The sequence below is a fragment of the Megascapheus bottae genome, chromosome 9 (assembly GCF_031878675.1).
Source record: "Megascapheus bottae isolate mThoBot1 chromosome 9, mThoBot2.hap1, whole genome shotgun sequence".
Classification (NCBI taxonomy): Eukaryota; Metazoa; Chordata; class Mammalia; order Rodentia; family Geomyidae; genus Megascapheus; species Megascapheus bottae.
The window spans coordinates 54,999,532-55,026,637 of NC_143517.1; the positions used below are offsets into that span (position 1 = coordinate 54,999,532).

Here is a 27,106-nt window from a genome sequence, read left to right on the forward strand (position 1 = left end):
TAGAAAATTAGAAAGCAAAAGTTCACAATCCCAGGGAATTCACACAGCCCCTCTAAGCTGAATTGAGCCCCATTACTCTTCCTTTGTTTAGTCTCTGGGATTTCTTTTCTTGCCATGAATCTATCTACATCCTGAAATTTAAAGAAAAAAATTCAACTAAGCTAAGAGAGAGGACTGGTAGAAAGAAGAAAGAACCATCCTAGGTTAGCACAGATTAAGAAAATCTAAACAAACACTCTCTCCCAAATCACTTCCAAGTAAGATGGACAGAGAAATTACAGCATGGCTCAGAGGAGACCAGGGTTCTGAATCCCCTGTAAATGAGACCCAGGACCACACTGGTGTGTCTCCCATTACCAGCTTCCTTCATATCTCTGTGTCAGCTGAAACCCCGTGTGGTCCACATTATAGGACGACGCCAAGCCAGCTTGTCACTCACATTCTGAAAGAGTCCCTCTGCCCTCAGAGCTCTGAAAGCTACCTCACAACAAATGCTGAAATAAACCCTTCTAATGGCAGCTTCCATATACGTCAGAATTTCCACAGGTAGTTTTGAAATAGCCTAAAAATCACTTATCCCGTCTCCACAAAAGAAAAGATGCTTTAGAATAGGAACCCAAATTGGTGAGATATGTGAGTTTAGAGGATGTTGACACTGGGGACTTTACCCACAAAAATTGAGTAACTGAATATTACCTAAATGCAACCAAGAAGATCTCCTTTATAGAAATGGAGCTCTCTCATCGAGGAGGTCAGAACAGAAACCCAACAGTTTATGAAATTTAACAAAAGGAGCACACAAAACACCAGCTCCTTTGGGACACAGCAAAGGCAGTGCTCAGAGGAAAATTTATAGCTCTGGGTGCTTACATTAAAAATCTGGAAAAATCGCAAACCCACAATTTAATGTGTCATCTTAAGCTCCTGGAAAAAGGTAACAAACCAACCCCAATCCCAGTAGAAGGAAGCAAATTATTAAAATCAAAGCAGAATGAGATGAATCGGAGTCCAACAAAACTATGTAAAGAATTAACAAAACAAGGAGTTGGTTCTTTGAAAAAATTAACAAAATTGACAGACTCTTAACAAATCTTACCAAAAAAAGAAGGGAGCACACCCAAATAAACAAAATCACAGGTGAGAATGGTAATATCACAACAGAAATTACCAAGATCCAAAGCATCATGAGGGAATACTTTTCAAACCTTGATGCCAACAAAATTGAGAATCTAGAAGAAATAGATGAATTTCTAGCCAATATTAACATACCCACACTGAACCAAGAAGAACTAACCCAACTAAACAGGCCTATTTCAAACACTGAAATAGAAATGGCAATAAGAGAACTTCCACCCAAGATGGAGTCACAGCTGAATTCTATAAGGTCTTCAAAGCAGAGCTCACACCAATACTCCTCAAGCTCTTCAACAAAATTGAAAACAAAGGTCTTTACCAAACTCATTCTATGAAGCCACGATAACCCTCATCCCCAAACCAGACAGAGATTCATCAAAGAAAGAGAACTATAGACCCATTTCTTTGATGAATATTGATGCAAAACTTCTACTGGCCAACCATCTTCAACAACTCATCAAAAAATTATACACTATGAGCAAACAGGATTCATCACAGGGATGCAAAGCTAGTTAAACATATACAAGTCAATTAATATAATTCAACACATCAACAGGAGCAAGGACAAGAATCACATGATTGTCTCAATAGATGAAGAAAAGCAGTTGACAAGATCCAACACCCCTTCATGCTAAAAGCTCTGGAGAAACTAGGAATCCATGGAACATTCCTCAATATAATAAAGGCTGTGTATGACAAACCCACAGCTAGCATTATACTTAATGGCAAAAAGATAAACACATTTCCTCTAAAATCAGGAATGAGACAAGGATGCCCACTCTCTCCACTCCTCTTTAACATAGTATTGGAATTCCTAGCCAGAGCAATAAAGCAAGAAGCAAGCATAAAGGGGATCTAAATAGGGAAAGAGGAAGTGAAACTTTCCCTCTTTGCAGATGACATGATTCTGTATTTAACGAACCCTATAGACTCCACTGTCAAGTTGCTTGAGCTGGTTTGAAACTTTGGCAAGGTATCAGGGTATAAAATTAACCCTCAAAAAATCAACTGCCTTCCTCTATGCCAACAGTGAGAGGAACAAGGCAACAATCAGGGAAAGCAACTCCTTTTGCAATAGCCTCAAAGAAAATAAAATGCCTAGGAATTAACTTAACTAAGAATGTAAAGGATCTTTTTGATGAAAACTTTAAAACCCTGAAAAAGGAAATTGAAGCAGAACTGAGGAAATGAAAAAACCCTCCCATGCCCCTGGATTGGAAGTGGAAATGGCAATCTTGCCAAGGGCTATCTACAAATTCAGTGCAAGATATCCATCAATATCCCAATCTCATTCTTTAAAGAAAAAAAGAAGCAATCCAAAATTTCATATGGAATAATAAAAGACTCCATATAGCAAAAAAACAATTCTCAGCAGAAAAACAGTGCAGGAGGAATATCAATACCAAACTCTAGGCTCTATTACAGAGCTATAGTGACCAAAACAGCTTGGTACTGGCACAAGAACAGGCCTGAGGACCAATGGAATAGAACTGAGGACCCAGGAGGCAGGGGTTGTTGTCTACGTGGGGGGCTTCGTCGCTGGGCACGCAGTTTGTCAGCTTCTCGTGAAGTGCAGTAAATAATACACATCTCTAGTCACAAAATGATCCTGGAGTGTGCAGTTCAAATCTTTCGCTCACTGAAGAAAGCACCGGTGAAGTTAATCATGGAGATGATCCTAATGGTACAGATTGTTTTGAAGCATCTGCAATGACTTTAGATCCACATCATACAGTTCTTTCAGTTCCTAAAGAAGTAACATAGAAGGGACAAGAGGAACCTGATAACCTAGTAAAATATTTCAGTGTTGTTTGGTGTAACGCTTCAAAGAAAAAACACAAAAAGTGGGAAGGTGATGCTATTCTCATTGTTAAAGGAAGGTCATATTCATTGAAAGATTTGGAAGACAAAGACATTGGAAGAGGCATTGGATATAAATTCAGAGAGCTTGAAAATATAGAAGAAGGCCAAGCACTTACGATTGGTGGAAAAGAAATAGAAATTATAATCTCTTCAGATGACTTCATCAGTGGAAGGTGTTTCCAGCTTGGTGGAAGAAGTCCTGCTATTTCAAGTTCTCAGACTGCTAGAAAGTACTTTCCTAAGCCATTCAAAAGTGTTTGTGAACCAAATTCAAAGGAAAATAGAGGGTATGATTTCCAAAGTTGCAAACCACGCCATGATCCAAATACACCAAATTCACTAGTAATGCCACGACCAGATAAGAATCATCAGTGGATGTTCAATAAGAATTGTAACCCTCTCGTGTATGTGCTGGTAGATCCTCACCTTGTGCATTTCCTTCGACAACATCAGAAAGAAGGAATCATATTCCTTTATGAATGTGTAATGGGAATGAGAGACATGAAACATGACTATTATGATTAAGGAAAGTACAATTATTTCTAACAGAACGGATGGCAGATATGGAGCTATTCTTGCTGATAAAATGGGTTTAGGGGAAACGTTGCAGTGTATTTCACTCATCTGGACTCTCCAGTGTCAAGGGCCTTATGGAAGCAAGCCAGTAATAAAGAACACATATTGTCACACCTGGCAGCTTGGTGAATAATTGGAGGAAAGAATTTCAAAAATGGTTAGGAAGTGAAAGGATCAAAATATTTACTGTTGATCAGAATCACAAAGTTGAAGAGTTCATCAAAGCCACATTTTATTCTGTTCTTATCAGTTATGAAATGTTACTTCGTTCCCTGGATCAAATTAAGAATATCAAGTTTGATCTTCTAATTTGTGATGAGGGTCAGTCATTGTTTGAAAAACGCTGCCATTAAGACAACTACAGCCCTCATTAGCTTATCTTGTGAGAAAAGAATAACTCTAACTGGTCAGTGTTCACTTTCTGGAATCTTTGTCTTATGTGTCTATATATGACTTGTATTTTGATGGTTGACAACCAAAGAACTAGTAGTGTTAGATGTCATTAATTCAATCATGGAAGGATTCTGACTCTTCAAATCCATGTATAATTTTCTGCAGCTTTTGTTTTAAAAGTTTTGAGGAGTAAAAACAGAAGTAATATGTTATACCATTGTGAATATAGAAAATAGAACTGACATGCCCGTGCTTCATTACTGAGTCTGACATTTATAGCTGTGCAGCTTAGGCAAGTTATTTAACCTCTATGTGCCTCATTTTTTGTGAAATGGAAATGTAATACTGTCGGCTTCATAAAGTGCTTGTGAGAGTCAAAAAAAAAAAAGAACTGAGGACCCAGATATTAACCCACAGACCTATGGCCAACTAATCTTTGATAAGGGTGCCAAAAAAATAGAATGTAAGAAAGATAGCCACTTCAACAAGTGATGATGGCAGAACTGGTCAAGCACCTGTGGAAAACTAAAGTTGGACCCTTCTTTGTCACCCTGCACAAGGGTTAACTCCAAATGAATCAAAGACCTGGAGTTAAAAGCAGACACACTGAAAACTCTACAAGAAGGAATAGGATACACTAGGTCTCCTTGGCACAGGTTGAAACGTTCTTCATAAGGACCCAAAAGCACAACAAATCAGAGAAAGGCTGGATAAGTGGGACTGCATTAAACTGCAGAGCTTCTGTATAGTAAAAGACACAGCTAGCAATCTAAATAGAAAGCCCACAGAGTAGGAGAAGATTTTCACTAACCATACAGCAGACAAAGGCCTCATATCTAAAATATATCAACAGCTCAAAAATCACTCCAAAACTAATCTCCAAAGAAACAAACATCCCATTAAAAGATGGGCCAAAGACTTAAAGAGAGTCTTCTCTGAAGAAGAAATAAGAATGGCCTATAGACACATGAAGAAATGCTGGACATTCCTGGCCATAAAAGAAATGCAAATCAAAACAACTCTAAGATTCCACCTCACTCCAGTTAGAATGGCCAGGATCAAGAAATCTAATAAGAACAGATGCTGGTGGGGATATGGCTAGGAGGGATAACTACTACACTGTTGGTGGGAGTGCAAACTCATTCAACCACTATGGAAAACAGTATGGCAGTTCCTCAAAAGACTAAACATAGAGCTCCCCTATGACCCAGCAATTCCACTACTTGGCATTTACCCAATCATCCAGAAACAAGGATATACTAAATCCACTAGCACAACGATGTTCATTGCAGCACTATTTATAATAGCAAAGATATGGAACCAAACTAGATGCCCCTTAGTTGATGAGTGGATCAACAAGATGTGGTATTTATACACAATGTGATTTTATGCTGCTGTCAAAAAGAATGGCATTGCCCCATTTGTAAGGAAATAGAAAGACTTAGAAACAACCATATTAAATGAAGTAAGCCAGACTCAAAGGAACATAGGCTCAATGGTTTCCCTCATTTGTCATAATCAGTAGAAATCTTGGGCTCTCCTAGCAGAGATTTACAATAGAACAAAATCTAGAGACGTAAAGCCATCTAGTAGGACGCTAAATCAAAGGACCTCCAGGATAAGGAAACAAAAGCCATATAATGAGTGATTGTTGTCCTTAATGTACTATGTTATCTCTCATCTCTTTTGCTGTCCTTTGGTTATCTCATATTGTTACAATATTTCACCTTTTTATCTGATATATATTATATGTGCTTAATTGGTTATTTGAAATTGGATAGGGAAGGGGGGAAATCAAGATGAGCAGGGGAAAGGGGGGGAATGGGGACCATGACATGAAAAAGGGTATCAATGTTTATGAAGTAATGCACCTTTTATCTGGTGAATATAATCTAACCCTTCTATTAATTACAATAAAAAATATATGGAAAAAAAGAAAGTTTTGCTACCCCTCCCCTTGGCATCCAGTGATGGTCTTACAGTCTTATACAAGCACTTTCATCCATGAGTCTTAAAGAGGCTAGCAAGTTAACTCAAATGGAAGGACAGAGATATACTGGGTACTATTTCATTCTAGAAGCAGAATTTTCATTATCCATTGATAAATCTGTCACTTCAAGGATATCCTCTAGGTGCCAAATAGCACAAGTGCAGGTGCTGGGGACAAGTAAATCCATATAAAAATAAATGTCCTTGTTTAAAGTGTTATCGATGCCTGAGAGACAATAGGCTAGAGGTTATAATGCTTTTCCAGGGGACCATGTGCTAGAACACCTAAGAGAAAGCCAAAGTGATGATGCTGCATGAAGAGATCACTGGACAGTAACTGGGGATGCAGAAGAGCCACTGAGACCGTTCATCCAGCCTAACCCACCAGTCTGTCCAATGTACATTGTCTTAATTGTTCCAGCCCTGCTGTAGTAGCGGATTCTTCAAGCAGAAAAGCCTATTGGTGCCTGGCCACTACATTCTAAATGTAGACCTCACTTTAAGGAAAGACATCAAGTAACTTGACTTATTGCTATCATTTCTAAATTTATCATCATGTTCCACTGTGTCTCTTGAGATTTAAAATAAAAGGTGTAGAGTTCATGTATTTTTACATGGGCATAACTACCCATTACATATATATAGTGGCCAGTTCTTTTCTTGGGCATTTCAGGTGCTTCCAGGACCTTGCTATCATAAACAGTCCAGATGGGAACATTTTCATCTGCATTATCTTAGGCAAATACAGACTCCTCATTGAATTAGGGAGTATAAGAATGTACAAAATTACAAGCTAATTCCAGTTGTTTCTCAAAATTCTAGGGCTATTCCAGGGGGAGAAATTACGTTTATAAAAAATAATAAATTGCCAGAAAGAAATGATCATACTTTTATATTCTTTAGAATAAATAAATGGATATTTGTCTGTGTAATGTGCTATGTCTCATTTGTCTTCTTTGTAAAATTAAACAGAAGGAGGAGAAGGCGGAGGGGGAGAGGGGGAGGGGGAGGAAGAAGGAAGAAGGAAATTATTTCCCCATATTTTTTCCAGGAAAATCGAAAGCCAGAAACACTGGTATAACTGACTTTCCCAAGTTTTACATAAACCATGGCATTTGCATGTCCACACGACACTTGCTACCATTTTCGCTTTAATGATTGGAAGTAGGGCTGTGTCATCCAGAGACCTCGCTGTGTATTTACTGGTCAGCCTGTAGGACTTTATCTGCCTCTTGCTGTTTACCAGCCTCAGTCTCTCCCTGGAAACCAACCCTTCTCCACTTGTGACAACTCCTTCCAAATTTAAGACTCCACGCTCACCCACTCAGACACATGCATGTGCCTCCCACCCCACTTTCCTTCCATCCTGCAGAACACATTACAATCTTGTGTTAGCCTGGTATTGTGAGAAGAACACTGTGCTGGCTCAGAGCAGAAGGAATGTGTTTTCATCTGTAATTTGCATAGCTACACATTTTAGAGAAATCTTTCCTCTCTTTGAAGTTAAATTCTTGCTATAGTGAAGATCAGATGAGGCACAGTAATGTGACAGTATTTTCAAAGGTTTTGAGTACTCAATGGAACCAAGTTTTTGTGAATTGCTGTTGGCCCTCTTTTATATTATTTAAACTCTGAACAGAATGGGCATTACCTTGACACCCCAAAACCCTGTTGTGACAGAGCAAGGTTATAAAGAAGAGGAAAAGGTTGCAATAAAATACATTTGAGGGCCAGGAACGTAGCCTAGTGGTAGAATGCTTGCCTAGCATGCACAAAACTCTGGGTTCGATTCCTCAGTACCATACACAGAAAAAACCAAAAGTGGTTCTGTGGCTCAAGTGGCAAAGCTCTAGCCTTGAGTCAAAAGTGTCCAAGGACAATGCCCGGGCCCTGAGTTCAGGCAACAGGACTGGCCAAAAAAAAAAGGAAGAAAGAAAGAAAATCTGAATTTCAGCTGGCTCTTCAACCTACTAGGTGTGTAACCTTCAACTTTAACCTCACCTGAAAACTAATTATATGGTCTGCCTCCAAAGATTTTTGTAAGGCGTAACTATAGGGTTCACATAAAGAATCTGTGGTAAGTAGGATTCAAAGCTGGTCTCTGTCATTGTACACACCATATAAACCTACCAGTGCCCTGTGGCCAGAACTTGTGAATATCACCAAATTTCAATCCTTTGATTAAACTATGAACAAACTGTTCTTAAGTCAGTCAAAATGCAAAGTACCGTGGTGGCTTTAGTAGAAAAATTCATAAGAGGCTACTGGCCTTTTCAGAAGACAGACAGACAGACAGACAGAAAGAAAGAAAGAAAGAAAGAAAGAAAGAAAGAAAGAAAGAAAGAAAGAAAGAAGGAAGGAAGGAAGGAAGGAAGGAAGGAAGGAAGGAAGGAAGGAAGGAAGGAAGGAAAGAAAGAAAGAAAGAAAGAAAGAAAGAAAGAAAGAAAGAAAGAAAGAAGGAGAAAAAGGAAGAGAGACTGTTCAAGAGAGAGAGAAAGCAGAGAGTGAGACAGAAAGACAGGCTCCCATTGGCCTTGAAGTAGTGAATCACCATGCTATGGAGTAGTTCTTGAGGTGACTTCTGAAAGCCAAGAGAGGTCCCAACCAACAGCAGCAATGATCCTGAGCAGAGAACCTAACTGAACCACACAGAGACAGACTTTGGACTGTGGTATGTGTTATTTGAAGTAAGAAATGAGCATTGTCTAAAAACATTAATTTTGTAATTATTTATTACACAACAGAAAGCGAAAACAGTATGTCATAGACTGCCAAGCAGACAGTATGTGTGCAATGAAAAGAACAATCTTAATTCCATCAAAAATACATTTTCTGTATCCAAAATAAATATTCTCTGTCTGGATTCCTGATCTTTAGGCATGCTGTATTCTGTGCTTAATGTTCCTTTCTCCTTTTCCTTTACACATTCTACAGCCAACCAGCTCTAAATCACCCCCCTGAACTCATACCTATGAAAAGCTTCTGGTGGTAGAGTACACCAAATCACAGGGATTTTTAAATTGCCCAACATAGCTATTATATGTACATATTATATATTACACATGCATCACACGTATTAAATATTGTGTTTCATATTATATATATTTTATTGGCATCTATTAAAATGTACATAGTAGGGGTTCACTGTGACATTTCATCATGCATATGCTGTACTTTGATCATATTCACCCTCCCCACACCTCTTTCTCATCTCCGCCATTCCTCCTGTCTTCCTTTTCCCTTCTATCCCCCTAAGACTTCCCCTTTCATTTTCATGACCTTGTTTTTGCCTTCCTCTAACAAATGGGAGACGATATCCAATTTTTTTGTTTCTTTGTGGGCCTGGCTTATTCACTTACCATGAACGATTTCCAGTTCCATTCATTTTCTGGAAAGCAACTTGTTTTCGTTCTTCTTGATGGCTGAATTGTGTTTTATGGATAACTCATGTTTTTTATCCACTCACCTGATGTAGACACCTATGTTGATTCCATAGTTTGGTTGATTGCAAAAAACAGATCTTTAATGATTGTGTTGGGTTTAGACACGCCGCTAATAATGGAACTGGGGTCATAGTCCCAGTTTTCTGATAGCTACAGTAGTCAAAATCACTTTGCCTCATTTTCCCCAGTGTGCTCCCAGCTCTAGCCCTTCTCTTCTGAGGAAGCCAGGTTTCAGTTACCTACCATGCATGCTTCCTCCATGCCAGCTTCTCTTAGTAATTCCTTTGAATCAAGCATCCCTATCCTTTTGTCCCCTCAAAATTCATACATTGAAGCCCTAAGTGTCAGAGTAGCTGTGTTTGGAAATGAAGCCATGTAAGTAATTATGTTTAACTGAGGACATCCTAGTATTAGATTCTAAGGATTGGTGTCCTTATAAGGAGTATAAGAAATAGATTCTCTCTCTCTCTCTCTCTCTCTCTCTCTCTCTCTCTCTCTCTCTCTCTCTCTCTCGCTCTCTCTCTACACACACACACACACACACACACACACACACACACACACACAAAGTGCATGCATATAAAAGGGTCATATGAGAACGCAAAAAGAAACTGTCATCAACAAGCCAAAAAGAAAGATATCATTAGAAACCAAATCAAGTTCTGTTGTTTAAACCACTCAATGTGTGGTGTTTTGTTATGGAAGCCAGAGTCAGCTAATATATTTTCCCAGTGGCTGAGAGAAAACTTCCTTCAGATATCATCAGAATCTACCAACAAGTCCAAGTAGCCTTATCAAAGTTGAATAATTGAGATTATGATCCAGCCTCATCATTCATTTTATACCATGCATACATAGGAGGTATTTATCAGTAAAACAACTCTTTAGACAGGACACTGACTTTTATTGTCATGAGTTATGTTACAAAAAAAATCCATTAAAATGCATTGCTGTTTCTTATCACAAGTAAAAATTTCTTTAAGAGTGTTAGTCCAGGTGGGTGGTCTTCAAAGGTGGTTTACATATCAATGTTGCCCAAAGCAATGCAAAGCACTATAGTAATCTGGCTATTGGGAAAGTTTTTGTAAGAGAATCCAAAGCCTCTGACCAAGCCCCCTTTCTGTACAGTTTCTCAGGAGAGGCATAAATTTAAAAGAAAAAAAATCAGGAGATGATAAATACCATAGTTGAAGAAACTAAGAATGCTTACTTGGGAAAAAAAGACACCATGATTGTTATTTTCCCAGTATATTTATTAAATATTTATTTTGTGGAAAACACTGTGAAGATATGACCTCAACACAAGTCTCCTCTGCACTTCCATATAAGTAGAGAAGTAAACAATTGTTGTAGTATGAATGCTTGACCACAAATAATGATACACACAAAGAACTACTACTTCCCAGTTATCCTGGTTTTGTTTTGTTTACACTAAGTGGAGACTCCAGGAAAAATATCCTTCCTCAAAATCTAAAAGGATTTTCCTAATTTTTAGAGCTGTCCAAAAAACAGACTGACAAAAGGAATTTGAATTCCTGATCCCTGAAAGTAGTCAAACTCAAATTGAAAACCTATGAACTGAGATCGGATAACATAAGATATGCTCAGAAAGAAGTACAATTCCAGAACTGGGTTTTCAACTTTGAAGCTATTGACAGTTTAGAGGTTTTGTTGTGGTTATCTGACTTGCTTCAGTCAATGGAATATCAGCAGAACAGCCAGGGTACCAACTCCAAATCAAGATTTTCTAAGGTACCATATACCTCTTAAGTGTGTGTGTGTGTGTGTGTGTGTGTGTGTGTGTGTGTGTGATTTATCCAAATATGAGCAAGCCCCCAGGTGACTACATTGCCTTCATCTGAGTCTCAGAATGAAAACACATGAAGCAGCCCTGGGCTTGACCAGATACCTCGAGTCCAGATGAACCAAGCAAACTCTCCCTGAGACAAAATCCTGCCATCCTCTATGGGCATTCAAACAAAATACTGTAATTTAAATCACCAAGCATTTGATATTTTTGCAGCCAAACAGATCTATTGTCATTAATACATTCAAATAATACATAAGTGAGTTTGTGCTTTAAGCCAAGCACTGTTCTAGGAACTAGATATACATCAGAAAACAAAACAAACACAACTTTTCTCATGCATCTTGAAATGAAATGGTAGAAGTTGTCTACATGAAGAATTCTCAGGATCAATGCCCAGGCGGTGTTCTTAGATAGAGAAGGTATGCATCATACTTGACTTCAAAGACCTTTCAATGCATTTTTAACAACTAATATGAAAACTTTTGTCAGGTAACTTTCCCGTTAATCTACACCCGAGGGATTTACCAGAGGTGCCTTTGTGAATAGTTCTCCCCTTTCCTCAGAATTACCTGGAGAGTTTTTAAGCTGTTTGGTCCAGGTTACAACTAACTTCACTGATTCTGATTGAAATGGTTAAACATCAAGCATGGTGGCTTGTTTTGATTTCACATTATAGGCTATTTTACTGGGCTTGGCTGGATTTAGAACCACTACATTAGATCTCTCTGAAGAGTAGACAGACTGTCTTCAGCCAGCCGGACATCAAACACAGCCCATGTAATAATGTCTCTAAGTACAGTAATTGTTTTACTCCTAAAGCATGGGGAAAAATGGGGTTCAGGATACCCAAGTTCCTGCTGCAGACTGAGAGTCTACAGCCTATGGACTGTTACACCAACGGACATCAAAATGAGCCAATATTGCTCCTTTGTGATTATTCCTTAAAATGTTTGGCTGAGGATTTCTATCCCTCACCAAACAGTTAAACTTTCCAATTCAGTAAATTTCAGTTATTCTTAATCAAAATTGATATGAATGATATGGGGAAAAGATACTTGAAGCTATATTCTCAAAAGTGGTGTTTGAACAAAAAAGACCCAGAACCCTTTCAGCTAGGTCAGAAATTTCACCAGAATGTTATTAAAGTTATTTTATTGCCCTTATTTTCTTCCCAAACAATTTGGAGGGTAGGCTCCCTGGAAAGCAATCAAGATAGTTCTTCCCATGTGCCAGGAACTACGCAGTCTTATTCCAATTCTCATTGTCAGGAATATTTTTTGAAGTTATTATTTGTCAACAGTTTCAGGGATCTGAAAAATAGGCCAATTCAAGATGGAGGTTTTATACATTGTTTTCTCTTTTTCTGTCAGAAAACTCAGACTAATGATATAGTAGAGCTCACAGAAAAAGGTATTTCACATCTTCTCAAAGTCTTTCTCTCTCTGTTTTTAACCACATTTAAGTATTTCAGCCTTTCGAAGACCAGTTAGCCTACAAACTACGTAGTAGATATCAATAAAGAATGCGTAATTAGAATGAAGCCATTGGCTCAGGTCTACAAAAGGCTTCTTTCTGTTTGCATGCTTTGGGAGAGCTAATATTTGATTATGCTTATCTTTTGTCAGGTTCCCAGATTTGGACAGAACATGATCACATAAAGAAAGATGAAGACCATCAACACACACTTTGGTTCTCTGCTGTCTTTATTCTACTTTGGACATCTGCATTTATTCCAGGGCAGCTCCTCTCATTGCTCCATAAGAATGACAAAACAAAGATGGAGAGATTCCAGAAAAAAAAATTAAATTAATGACCAAAGCATTTGGCAGCTTGCCAAATGAATGCAGAGAAGTCCAAAAACAAAGATAAACAGGGTCGGGGGGGGGGGGAACACAACAAAGTCTGAAAAGGGATATGGTTGAAATCTATTAAACTATTACAGATGTGTACAAAATATCTATTGGTTCAACAAATCTCAAATAGAAGTTCTGGTAAATATCCGACTAGAATCCCTAAGGAAGACATTTGTACAGTGAACTCCACAGTGCTTTCCAGTAGACCAGGCAATCATGCTATGAGATTGGGTTTCATTTCCTCCAACAAATATAAATAATCTGAAATTAAAATTAAGTGACTTGTTCAGGTTTTCACAGCTAGGATATATGTATAAAAATAATATCTAAACCTTGTTAGATTTTTTTCCTTATACTAACTACTTCATTAATCATTTTTGTTCTTTATTTTGTCCATTTAAAATCTTGCAGCAATGCTTTCAATTTTGTGGCATTACTGTCTTTTTCATGTAGTAAAGAAGATTACACTGTAAGGATGAAGAGAATGTCTCAAAATTTGGATTGTGTGTCATGGAAGGAATTTTAAAAACCAATTCATCTGATTCAAATTGTCACAATGATCCCAGCAAGGAATTACAAAACCTTTAATCTATTTTATTTTAGGGTATATGCATACTTATTTAGAGATCCAAAAAAATATGATTTTAGCAACACACTTAGAATTGACAACACTGAAATCAAAACTTCAGACTTCTCTATAGGTCTCTGATCCCTTCCTCTAAATCACAGTTACTTGATTTTGTACAAATAAAGGGGAATTTTTATACAGCTAAGTATAAATATCATAAGCCTCATCAACACAAAATTAATGGGTCAGGATAAACTATGTAGTAGTTTAAGGAAATGTTGATACACCTGTATATTGGACATAAATTATCAAGGGAAGTTGGGACTTCAGAGTTCTCCTATGACCTTTGACACCAGCATCACGGAAGGAAGTTCTACCCTTCGCACCCTGCACTAGCTGACTTGCAGTTCCAGTACACAGAATTTTTCCTGGCCCTAAGAAATATAAAAGTAAGAATTTTCACACAGCAAAACAGAAATGAGAGGAATGAGGCCATCAGGTTTGGCTGGGCCTTTAGATGGAACTTGATTACCAGATCGCCAGGCCCTGGACCATCTAGCCCTAAGATCCATGAAGTCTAAATGATTTCCAGAGGCCATGAGTGTGGCCTAATGGTAGAGTGATTGCCTAGCATGCACAAAGCCCTGGGTTCGATTTCTTGGTACCACATACACAGAAAAGCTGGAAGTGGTGCTGTGGCTCGAGTAGTAGAGCTCTAGCCTTGAGAAAGCCCAAGGACAGTGCCCAGGCTCTTGAGTTCAAGTCCCGGGACTGGCAAAATAATAATAATTATTATAATAAATGATTTCTATTGGACGTTGGCTACAAAGCTTCTTTGAAAAGAAAACAAGAAGGATCAGAGCCCAGTGTCCCTGGGAGGGGATGGGGTGAGCCTAAGCTTCCTCAAGATACGTACCTGTGCTTACACTTTACTCTTAGACAATGGCTTTCCTACTTCTTACCTTGACCACGGTGGTTGAGTTGGTTCAAGGTCAGTATACTTCTCTCAACATTCTCATACTTCTCTCTGCTGTTACTTTCTCCAAATCCTTGATGGTTTAATGAAGAGCCATGGCTCAAGTGGTAGATTGGTAGCCTTGAGCAAAAGAAGCTTAGGGAATAGCACTCAGGCTCTGAGTTCAAGCCCCAATACTGGAAAAAAAAAAAACAAAGAAAGAATAACCTTTATAATTTGTGGTAAGCAATGTACCTTAATTATCTTCATCACATCCTATTTTACTTAATCTTCACCATACTTTAATATCAAAATAAAATAAACATCTTTGTTATTTTATTCTGATGATTGACTGAAATGATGCATTCAGAGATGGAAATGTTCATAAAACTATTGTAAACGTACTAAAGAGATCTCTTCATTATTTTCTGAGAGGTTGAGAGTCATTCTCTTATGTCAATGATGGCTTCATTACTTACAAATAAAATAAACTGTGAGAAGATTTGAACAAAATAAAATGTCCTTCCAAACAAAAGAATAACTTTTGCCACTACCAGAAAACAGACAAGCACCATCATGGAAGTTATATATTTATTCCAAATAAACATAGGATGCATTTATTATGTAATATACACTGAGTAAATTGTTGTGGAAAACATATAAATGAATGTTTTAACCTTTGGGCTCACAGAAACTTCTGTCCAGTAAAGAAAGCAAGCCTCTTAGTGGAGCAGTCACTTTAATATGGAATTCAAAGTCCTACCCATGAGCAATCATGAGACCACTTTGCTTCTATGCTGTGTCTATGCTGTTAAGATCATGTATGAAAACTAAGCACTATGGAAAGTCAAGGAAGTCAGCCACCACAAGACACAAGAACATAACCCCAGCTATAATGAGACCACAGGTGGCTAGGAGATTTTAGGCTGACATCTGGAGCATAATCTTCTAAAATGCATGCAAGATGTAAGAGATCACATTCACAAAAAAAAAAGATTACTGTCACAAAAATGGTTATTTCCCCTACCCATAGTTAGTTAGTTCCCTCTTCTACCACAGTCAATACGAAAATTCCCACTGTCTCCTAGAAACCTGACCTGCATAGTTAAAAGTTCAACAAAAAGAGGGGCCTGGGCAATTGAAAGTTTAACCAGGTCCATTTCAGAGGTGATGAAGTGGTTCTTGTGCTCTGCATTGGGTCCAGGATTTCAAACATCATTTGTTTGTATCCCCAAGCTGTACAGATTGGGAAGGAAGAGTATGCAACAGAACTCAAGCTCAAGTAAACTCCATCCCACAACCTGAGGAACTGAGTATCTCCGGATAGGTGTTCAACAAACATTATTCCTGCCCATGTGTACTTCTCCTCAGTTGGAATACTGGTATCCCAGTAATCTGGAAGACTTGGGGCTGCCTGGGAACCAGATGCTCTGGGTGGAGTTTAGAGATATTAGCAAAGTCTGGGCAGAAGTCCAACCTTCAGCTGGCCAAGAGAAGGAATGTTTGGAGGTGATACCCACGCCCTTCCCTGTCTCTTTTTCCCCTCCCTGTCTATTTTATCCATTCCCTGTCTCTTCCTCCCTCTTCTGTCCATAAATGAAGTCTGGCTTTCAAGATCTTGATAATGAACCTAAACCACTTGGTTATATCTATTCTTTTGCCAGATCATTTCACTACTTCCACCTCAGAGAGAATGAAACTGTGACAATTGTAGTGCATGCTTCAACAAGACTTTATCAAGTGCGCTTGACATCATTTCATACCTTTGATCCTGGAAATGTGCCAGTAGGGTCCACTTCACACATCCCATTTTATGGAGAAAGACCTGAGAATGACAGAAAATAAGAGACTTGATAAACTGGCAGTGAAATAGGTGGTATGACAACTCAAACTCTCCAATTTCAACCTTGCTTTTCCTTTCCTATGCCTCAGGGACTCTCTACTGAAATTAGTAAGATTCTGTTTAGGGAAACAAATGGAGCCAAAACAAAGATGTACCCTCAAAGTAAAATAGCTCAAGGAACTTAAATATCCCTCAATGCAATATCCATCAGCAGAACTAAGAGAAGCAAAAGAGAGGAACGGGAGTCAGCCTCAGAGAGTATCAAAGCACATATAACTGATTCTAACTTACTTTGTCCTCCCTGTCTTTCCATTGCAAATGTTTTGGTTTCTTCTCAGAAATATTTACAGAGTAAATACTCTGGCTAAGGAGTGACTGCAAGCAAGCTGTATAATTGTATGTCCTCTAAATGTGTCAATTATAAGAATGTCTCTTATGAAAAAGGATAGTATTCTGAAAAGTTCCCTTGTCTATCTGACCAATTTGTCAAAAAGAGAACACAAATGCTTTTAATCTTCTTATTAATATTCCATCAGCCAGAGAAAATTAAACTCCTATTGTAGAAAAACTAGTTTGTCAACACATCTGAACAGTCTTGTCACATGCCATTTTCCTCTATTTCGCTTCTTTTAAGAATCACTTATGCTCATGCCTGTAATCTTACTTATTCAAGAGGCTGAGATCTGAAGATCACAGTTCAAAGCTAGCCCAGGCATGAAAGACCATGAGACTTTTATCTCCAATTAACCAGAATACTGGAAGTGGTGCTATCTTTCAAAGTGGTAGAGTGCTAGCCTTGAGCTGAAGAGCTCAGGGATAGTACTCAAGTTCAGAGTTCAAGCCTCATGAAGGAAGAAGAAGAAGAGGAAGGAAAAGAAGAAGAGGAAAGGGAACCAGAAGAAGAAGAAGAAGAAGAAGAAGAAGAAGAAGAAGAAGAAGAAGAAGAAGAAGAAGAAGAAGAAGAAGAAGAAGAAGAAGAAGGCATTGCCCAGGCCCTGAATTCAAGCCTCAGGACAGGCAAAAAAGAAAAAAGAATCACATACAATATACTACTATCTGTTCTCCAATCCAGCAAAATTGATCTCAGATTATTGCACGTTTTCCAAACCCATTGAGTTCCCTAAAAAGTATTTCCTGTCCCACAGACATTTCCTTTTCTCTCTGTGCCCTATAGAAGAAAAGAAACATGACCTACGAGTTTCTAAATCAAGTTAGACTAGTAGATAATCTGGGTTTTTCCCCAAGATACCTGATATTCTAACAAACACATGTGCCTTTTACTCTACTTCATCCATACACTGCCAGCTTAGACATTTGCCCTCAGCCAGTGTTTGCCAAGGACACAATGCTATAGGAAGATGGAGTCCAAGGACATTTTCCAAGACAAACTTGGATCCACCTGTGTGCCTGGTTAGCCCTTCCCTCTACTTGTATTCTTGTCAAAACAAGAAAATGGATCAAAGAGACTATAGCTCAAGAACTAAAATGCTAACATTACTTAAAGTGTGGAAAGGAGGATCAATCAAGGACAAATGGTGTATGGTAGTACCAAGAGATGATAATGGAACTAAAAAATAGTTCTATCACCTAGGGACATTATAGCCATCAAAATGTTCCTGCCTCAGATAGTTAAACAAACTCACTGCTCTACTAGTTATGTGAAAATATAGAACATAAAACTATGTAACATACATAATACTTGATAATGGTAATAAATGACTTATTGGTTTATGTATTTGCTGAGAAAGAAAAGAAGATTATTTTATTGCTTGACAATGCACTCTTCTGTTTATTTTAAAAATACTATAAAACAAGCTATTAGGCAAGGCACCAGTGACTCACACCTATAATCCTAGTTACTCAGAAGAACCATAGTTTGAAGCCAGCCAACACAGGAAAGTCTGACAGATTCAATCACTAACTAGCTAAAAGTTGGACTGAAGAAGTGTCGCAAGTCATAGAGTATCAGCCATGAGCAAGAAAGTCAAGTCAGAACCCAAGGTCCTGAGTTCAAGCCCTGGTACAGGCAAAAAAAAAGTCTGCTGTGTTATGCTAGCCATAGCTTTTGGTTTATCATATCTTTTGGTTACACTAAGAAACTGCACGAGTGATTGACCTGTGTTAGCTAGCTTTGTGCAAGCAGATACACACTGTGATGTACACACAGTAGCAAATTGGCTAACTATTTTTCAGTCCATATCCTCCTCATTAAGCAATGATGCCTGTTTTGGAGAGAGTGGCTTATGTCTGTGAGTGAGTTCAAAACACTGAGCCCTGGAACCAGAAAGGCCTACCCTGAAATAGCACTGATCTGAGCTGACTCCTGACAACTTGATGAACACAGGAACTGTCCTAGAGATGTAGTACAGCCTCGTATGCCCAGGAAAAGCCTGTTCACATGGAAAACAGGAAGGACCAGAGTCCTGCATGCCCTCCTTGGAATTAGCAGCTCATGAATTGCCAGCTGGACAGAAAGAACCTGTGCACAAGCATGGCAAAGGAGTAGAAATGCATTTCCTTATCTAAATTATATGACAACTAGGAAAGAGAGAATCTTTGCCATTTTTGTTTGGGTATTTTCATCAGTTTCACAGGTCTTTATTGGGCATCCATATTTTTCCTAGCCTTTGTGCATAGATTTCCTAGCCTTAAGCTGGAAATACAATAGCTAACAGGACAGACAAAGTACCTGGCTCTGCCAAATTTGTGCTCTCATTCTGGAAGCAAGATAAAGAAATATCTGGAAAAGTAATATGCTGACACCCCAATATGAGTTATTTCTATGAGGATCCAATAAGACATGAGAATGTCTTTTACATAGCAAGGTCAGAGAAGATCTCACTGAGAAGGTTATGGAGTCCAGCCACCTGCACACATGCCTGAAAAAGGACCTATCCCCACAGAAGGGCGATCCAGTATAGAGGTCTCAAGAAAAACTATCAGGAAAATCTAGGAGGTCAATGTGTCTGTAGCTCAGTGTGTGAATGGAAAGGAGAAGGGGTGGGGCAGGGGGAAGCCAGAGAAGTGGCTATGGAGAGATTAAGTAGTATAGATGCTGTTAAAGTCTTCCTGAGCTCTCTCCCACAGTACTTGGACTTTAAGTTTTTCTGTCTAGGCAAACAATGCAGGCAACTTGAATATTGAATCTCATCATGGTAGTTTTTGAGGAAAATCGATACATCCATGTTTAAAATGTCATTCAGGTGACTCATTCAGGCAGAATTCTTGTGTTTGGATATATAATGTAATTCAGAATGGATGAGAAAAAAAATGATGTCTTCCTGAAGTCAAATGGAATCTGATATGCACGTTATTAAAAACCATCCCTTAAGTCTAAAGTAAAATCTTCTTGCTGTCATTCAGGACTGTTTCTTCTTGTGGTTTCCTAACATCAGGTAATAAACCAATGAATTGCTTGCAAAATAGTCTCTGAGGAACTGCACTTCCAGGAAAAGTTCTACCAGGTCACTTATGACAAAAGACTTGAGCAGCCTACCTCATATAGCCAATTTATACTTGAAAATGTTTCTCTCCCTTCCCCATTTTCTCTTTCTCTCTTTGTCTCTTTCTCACTCTCTGTCTCTCCATCTCTGTCTTTCTCCCTTGCATTTGACTTTACAAACATTATTTCCAGATAAACAATAACGGGGATCAAACATGCCAGTTTTAACAGTGTTGAGCTTACATGGTGCAGGCTAAGATTCCAGAGTCTCTCCCAAGTACACTAACATTCATAAGTTCTCTGACAAAAATATTCATGTATGGGTACCAGTACTCTGGGGCTTGAACTTGGGTCACCATGATCTTGCTTGGCTTTTGCCCTCAAGGCTAGCACTCTATCATCTGAGCCACACCTCTACTTTGGGTTTTATTTTTTGCTGGTTAATTGGAGATGAGTCTCACAATATTTAGAAAAATGCTGGCTTCCAACTGAGATCTTCAGATCTCGATTGAGTTGCTAGGGTTATAGGCTTTTTGAAAACTAAATTGGAGACATTCTCTCTTCTCAGTCTAGTTCTTTCATTTGTCCTTCTACATTCTTTCTCTACCTTTCTCTGGTCTACTGAGACAAGCACCCAAGCTCCTCTATCCACTGACATTCCCCTTGGTTTCACAGAAAGGGGAGAAGCAGTAAGAGTTCAGGATGTTGGTTTCTGTCCTGAAGGATCAGTATTAACACTAAGCTCTAGCTTAGCATCCCTTCTTCCATGCTACTGTGAGCTTATAACCCTTCCTCATCCCTTTGTTCCTTCAGTCCTGGAAGTGCCAACTGCATCTTTCTGTGGCTTGTCTGGTTTTATCATCACTATTCATGAGTCCCTTAACTCTAACCACATGGTTGTAGGTGGCTTTGATGTTCAAATCTCTTCAGGAAGAGTATCTTAATGGAATTGTGTTTCTTTTCAGAAACCTCCTCTCTTAGTCTGTTTTGCGCTGCTATCACAGAATACTTGAATCTGGGGGAAATTGCAACAAGCTGAAATTCTAGTGGCTGATGAGTCCAAAGTCAAGGCCTCTAGCAACCAGAATTTTATAAAGATGGTCTACTTGGTGTATCCTCACAAGAAAATGGATGGTCTAAAGGGCATATGTTTATGTTGCAGAATCATTGAAAAGAGCAGAAACATTCCTTCACCTAGCAGTACTAACCATTCAGCAAGGCTCCAACCCCAGGGCCTAAATATCTTCCATTAGGGGATGATATTTCCCCTAATGTTCATTGGGGATTAAATTTCCAACATATGAATTTTACAGGGACCAAATCATCCAAACAAGCTTAAATCAATTGATACACCAAACCCAGTCTATGTCCCATTCCTTCAGTCCCTCAATAAAAGTACCAATTCCTTTGGAGAACAAATCCAACCCTTTGCCTCAATCTTAAATGTTCATCAGATTTAGAGACAACAGGCTAGGTCACTCAACACTATACTTTCATTGTATCTTCTCCTTTTCCTTCCTCAATTTTTCTAAAATTCTGTGGGTTTTTTTGCTTATATTTTTCAGGGGTTGGGGTTGTTGTTGCTGTAATAACAGCAACAGAGTGAACTCGAGGCCCGGGCACTGTCTCTGAGTTCTTTGCTCAAAGGCTAGTGCTATATCACTTTGAGGCATAGTGTCACTTCCAGTTTTCTGCTGGTTAATTGGAGATAAGAGTCTCATGGACTTTCCTGTCCAGGCTGGCTTTGAACCATGATCCTCAGATCTCAGCCTCCTGAGTAGCCAGGGTTATAGTCAGGAGCCACTGGTGCCCAGCTTAAATTCATGTCTGTATTTTGGCCAGTCCTCGGGCTTGAACTCAGGGCGTGAGCACTGTCCTTGGGCATTCTCAAGGCTAGATCTCTACCACTTGAGCCACAGCACCACTTCTGGCTTTTTTCTATGCATGTAGTACCGAGGAATCAAACCCAGATCCTCACACATGCTAGGCAAACACTCTACCACTAGGCCAAACTCCCAGCCCTCATGTCTTTCTTGAAACATTGACTTAGGATTTAAAGATATAACCTTAAATTTAATAGTGAATAAAACACAATCCTTGCTTGAAATAGTTTGATGTCATGTGAAGGAAAACATAAACAAACTAGAAAAGAATAATAACAAAGAGAAGAAAAGATAGACAATGTAGTTCAATGTGAAGAACAACTTAAACACTGGACATCAAAAAGAAGTGTACACTACATTTAGCATCTGTTAACATGTGATACAGAAGAAAAGTCATGAGAGAGAGACAGGGTTGGAGAAGAGCCAGAGCAAATCACGGAAGACTCAGCAAGCCTTCCCTAAGTGTTTGGATTTTATTCAATCATCATTGTGGAATAACTGGAGGTACAAAAAGCAAAAGAGCTATAAAGAACAGAATGAAGAGAGCAAAGCTAATCCCAGCAGTAAATGGTGGTGGCCTGAGGTCTACAGTTTTAGTGAGGATGGGAAGAAATAGGCAGAATTAGAAGAAGTATCCAAGGAGGTGCGGATGGCCTGTGACTGTGATCCTAGCTACTAAGGAGGCTGAGAACAGAAGAACTGATACTCAAGGCTAGCCGTGCAGAAAAGTTTACAGGATCCTTTTTCAGTTCACTGGTGCATACCTGTTATCTAAAGGTATGTGAGAGACTGAGACTGAGAGAGGCACAATTCTCTCTTTAGTTATAGAAAAGTTCTCAAGCCTCCATCTCTACAAATAGAAGCTGGACGCAGTGGTGTGTACCTATGATCTCCACCAGGATGGGAAGAGCCAACAGCAGGCAAACAGAGGCTCAGCTCTGTCCCCAGTGAGTAGAATCCATCTCAAACCTAACCAATAAAAAGGCGGAAACATGGCTCAAATAGTATCACCCCAGTACTGCCAAAAAGAAAAATATTTGAATGTTGTGATTAATAGAACACCATGACTATTATCAGATATAGAGATGTAGAAATAGTCACACAGAAAAGTAGCTTAAGCAAGAGTATACTGGTACCATTCACAAACACAGAAAACCCTGGAGGAGAGAAGATCAAGGGTCAATATTCCTTAATACATCTATTGAGCCTGCAGTTCTGGCTGGACTTGCGGCAGGAGTGTTTCCATAGGCAATTGAGCGTACAGGTCCAGTGCTCAGGAAAGATGAGTGGGCTGAATCATCTTTCCCAGGTGGCCATTTACTGAGAACTTCTCACTCTCCTATTGCCTTGCTTTGCTGTGAATGTGTTTCCAGTTGTGATTGCTAACCTTTCCAGATGTCTAAACAGTCCATTCCTTTATAATGTCAACAACTAACCGGCCTTAGCAACCCAGAATTCCTGCCTTCCTCTCTAGCCTCCAGCCTCCACTTCCAGGCTGGCATGAGACCACCAGCCACCCAATTCCCATGAAGTGCCCCCCCGACCATTTCCCCCAGAAAAATGCAATTCAAGTTCACTTGCTGGTTCTAGCTAAGCTGATGACCTTCAAGTGCCCTCTGACTTGCAGGTAGGTATTGTTTTCAATAAGTTGTGGCCATTGGAATAAAAGATAAACATCTCCACCTGGAGATGTTATCAATCTTCCATTCACAGAGTAACGGCTCCTGCATTGGGAGTGAAACAAAATGAAAAGAAGCAGCGTCTTCTGCTGCAAGCAGGTGTACATAAGCTACCAAATCCACCCCCAAACCTTTCCCACTGAGCACAGCTCCCAAAGGCCCAGGATAAATCTAAATCAACTTCCCTTCAGCCAAAAGCAAATCCTTGCCAAACAGTGACAAATGCGTTGATTGGCCCAAGCTAAATTTTCATCTCTGCTTTTCTCATCTTCTACACCTGTGGCTGGGCTCTTGCTCTCTCCCCAGTGGCAGAAACTAGAGGAGGAATGTACTGAACCTGACAGCAACTGGACATTAGTGCTATCCTACCCTTGCTGGCCAGTGCATCTGATTCATTTCAATTCAGTATGTGTCTCTTAATACCCATTACATGCCAGCCTCAGCAAACAGTCTTTTGCACATAAAAACATAACTAAAGTTAGCATTGCTACATTATTTGGAGAGAGGATGAAAGTGTATATACATGCATTATATTTTTGTGATAAACTATCTCAAAAGTGCTAGGGGGGATATAGGCAAGGAAGCAATAAATCCTTCCTAGAACAACAGGTGTTGAGGCAAGAAGACTGTAAGGGAATGAAATCAGTAAAGCAGAAAGGAAAACAGAAAACCAACCAGCCCCACCCCCCTCACCAAGAAAACATCATGAAGCTAGAGTGTGGAAAGGCCCCTGCTGTCACAGTGAAGAACAAGAGTTTTAGTCTGTATTCATTTCAAAGCACCCTAGCTTAGGGTGTCACTCAAACTATGGTCTTCAAACCACTGCATAGATACCAGTTCACCAAGGTCAGGGCCAGAATTGAGGCAAAACCTTGACATCAACATGACATTCAAGTATCTAACCCATGAGTATGTCAGGGTGTAGACCAGTTCAGCTGTGGTCACGTGTGAGGTGACGCTGCACCCACAATAGTATAGCCACCAAACTACAGGGTGGTTGCTATAGAGGTTCTCTCCAGCACCTCGTGAAGATGTTGTTCTAGGAAGAAACAGAAGAGAGCTTTCCTGGAAAAAAGAAATTGGACACAAACTCTTGTATGAAGAGTGGGTGGGACTCGTCAGAGATCAAACGGGAGGGAGCAGAGAGAAACTGGACTGACCCCATGAGGGGAACCTTCTAATGAGGTACCCATTTGTAGTGCTACCCAGAAAGGATTCTCTTTTGAATTTCTTCAGACAAGGATGAAGTAAAATTCCTGATGCCCGGAAATACAAACAAGGGTATCATAACATGAACATTATTAAGACAAGTCCTTACTAGGAATAATTGAAACTTGAGCTTGCTGGGGCCTCTAAAAGTCACTGACTCATCAATTCAAAGTAACCCCAGCTGAGGACAAAGGAATCACATAGGTGGTTACTTATCAACATACACAAGCCATTAGTGACAGCCACCAAGCATCAAAAGCTAGGACTCTAGCCTCCAGAAAAATGTCAGCTAGTTAGAAGTTGAGCAACCAATCACCTTAATGGTAGACTTCAAGGAGACCTAAGTAGCAAAAGACAGTAACTTCAGTAGGGTTCTAAATATTTGAATGCCCTGTCCATTCATTTGTTCAATTAATCATCTATTTATTCACTGGTCACTTAATGAGTAGCTATTCATTAGGGAAACCTAACATGTAAACATATAACTTCAGAAGTGAAAGTGGCTTTATAGTTTTTTTAACTGAAAATTACACATGTACTAATAGAGGTATAGATATATAGATATATATCATCTGAGGAGCTCTCTCAACATGCAAATTGTTGGGCCTGGCCTGCATAGTTACAAATAAGCTAGACATAGAATGCCTCTCACAAGTTTTCAGCTCAGCGATCCATGGGCTTTGAGAAACTCAGATTATGTCCAATCCCTCCATGCCCTAATTTATCAAGAAATGTGAGATTCAAACATGAAGCTAATAATAACATATCTACAGCATTTTATATAGTTCCAAGTCTTTTGCTGCCTTTGCTTTCCAGTCTGTTAAGATCTTCCCCACCTCCAGTCTCTGGGGTAGCTGGCAAGTTCTGACTCATGCTGAAAGATCCAGTTCTGGTATCTCTATCCCTGAGGAATGCAGTCACAATCCTCTCGGCTGTGCTTACCTAAGTCCTACTATACACCTTTCCTATGCTGTCACTCTAGTTCCTATAATAACTCCCATCTATTTCCCACTAGCAGACTTTTAGGGCGACACTTAGGATTTACATGCATTTTATCGCCAATAGCAGCATAAATGCCTCCCTGACCTCCAAAGAGGAGACTTTTGGTTGACTATCCTGGGTCATAAGAACCCTGTATACATCAGGGGGGCTGGGAGGAAATCTGTTTCAGTTGCCCTGCATTAAGTGGCATGGAATCCCACAATCCTAAAGGTGAAGAATGAGGTGCAAGCCCTGCCAATCATTGTGACTCCCAGATTTTTCTCCACAGGAAGAATAGAATGCTAGCATCAGAAGAAAGAGCTAATCTGAAGTATGAACAGGAAACAGCTGGATGTTAGATCTCACCTATTCACATATCAAGGGAGATTATTAATTTAAAGAGTGGTATTATCCACAAAGCATCAGCTTCAACTTTTGTTTTCAATAGAAACTACACGTTTATTTTCTAGGGTGGAGAGAAGCAGAAAAGGGCTACAGAAGGAGCATCTGAGACACATTTTTTCCATGGGTGGAAGGTTGCAATGCTTTATTGCACATCAAGAGAATCTGGTTTGGACTCTTATCCACCCAACTATAAAACTGTCAACAATACAGTATCATTTATACTCATTTTTGAAGTACTGTTTGTAATTTCCAATATAGGCTAGCCAGCTTCCTTTCATTCTACCGATTCTAAAGTTTTACCATTTATCATTCTTTCCAGGGGTCCCTTCAGAATGTCTAACAAGTGCCATAGTGGATAAAAGAAACCTCAGTTCATTTTCCAAAGCTTGCAAACAGGCAAGAGTCTGTAGATGGTGTTTTGGCTCCCTTTCCACATAGCATATGCTTGTTGGGTTCTTCCTTAGTTATCCTATGAGGGGCGGGACCCCCAGACTGGAGCAGTCAACACAGAGAACATGATACAATGAATTCCTTGCTCACTTTGCCTCCTGAGACTAGAATTTTAAACAGAGAACAACTCACTTAGCCCTAATATGTAACAGGCAACTCCCTAAAAACTAGGACGATATCTGCCTTACTTCCTAATACATTCTCAATTTCTTACATGCTATCTGAAACATAGAAAGCACACAATTGAAAACATGAATGAAAATGCATGTGAATAAATGAGTTCTAAAACAGTTCTGCCCTTCCCGTGAAAATTACTAGGTAAAAAATCAGAATCATCTACAAAGTTAATTAAAGTCAAATATTAAGAGTAATTTCTATGGCATATAGTATACACATATATAGTATGTGTACACATAAACACAGTGTATGATGTACACATATACAATGCACACATGCCTCTGTGATTCAGCCACAGTCCTAGTGTGACTGGAGATCTCCCCAAGGTGTTAGTAAAATCTTAACAAGTAGTAATAAAGACAACATCTGGCTTGGCTAGCCCTGACTCTTATCCTCTAATCCACTGTGGTATTCCCTACTGGCTTGGGAGCTATGCTGATTTTCCCAGGCCTA

At 39.3% G+C, this 27,106-nt stretch overlaps 1 long non-coding RNA gene and 1 pseudogene across 1 annotated transcript in view; one reads left to right on the forward strand and one right to left on the reverse strand.

Moving 5' to 3' along the window:
* The first annotated feature begins 262 nt into the window (after positions 1–262).
* LOC150059194 (DNA repair and recombination protein RAD54B-like) lies at positions 263–4,026 on the forward strand (annotated as a pseudogene).
* An 8,347-nt stretch (positions 4,027–12,373) lies between these two features.
* Positions 12,374–27,106, reverse strand: part of LOC150059195 (uncharacterized) — a 38,233-nt gene continuing 23,500 nt past the window's right edge. Inside the window, exons 3-4 of the long non-coding RNA XR_016536608.1 lie at positions 14,546–14,781; positions 12,374–12,518 (exon numbers count right to left, since the gene is read on the reverse strand). This is a non-coding gene — a long non-coding RNA (uncharacterized LOC150059195). The remainder of the gene's footprint in view (positions 12,519–14,545; positions 14,782–27,106) is intronic.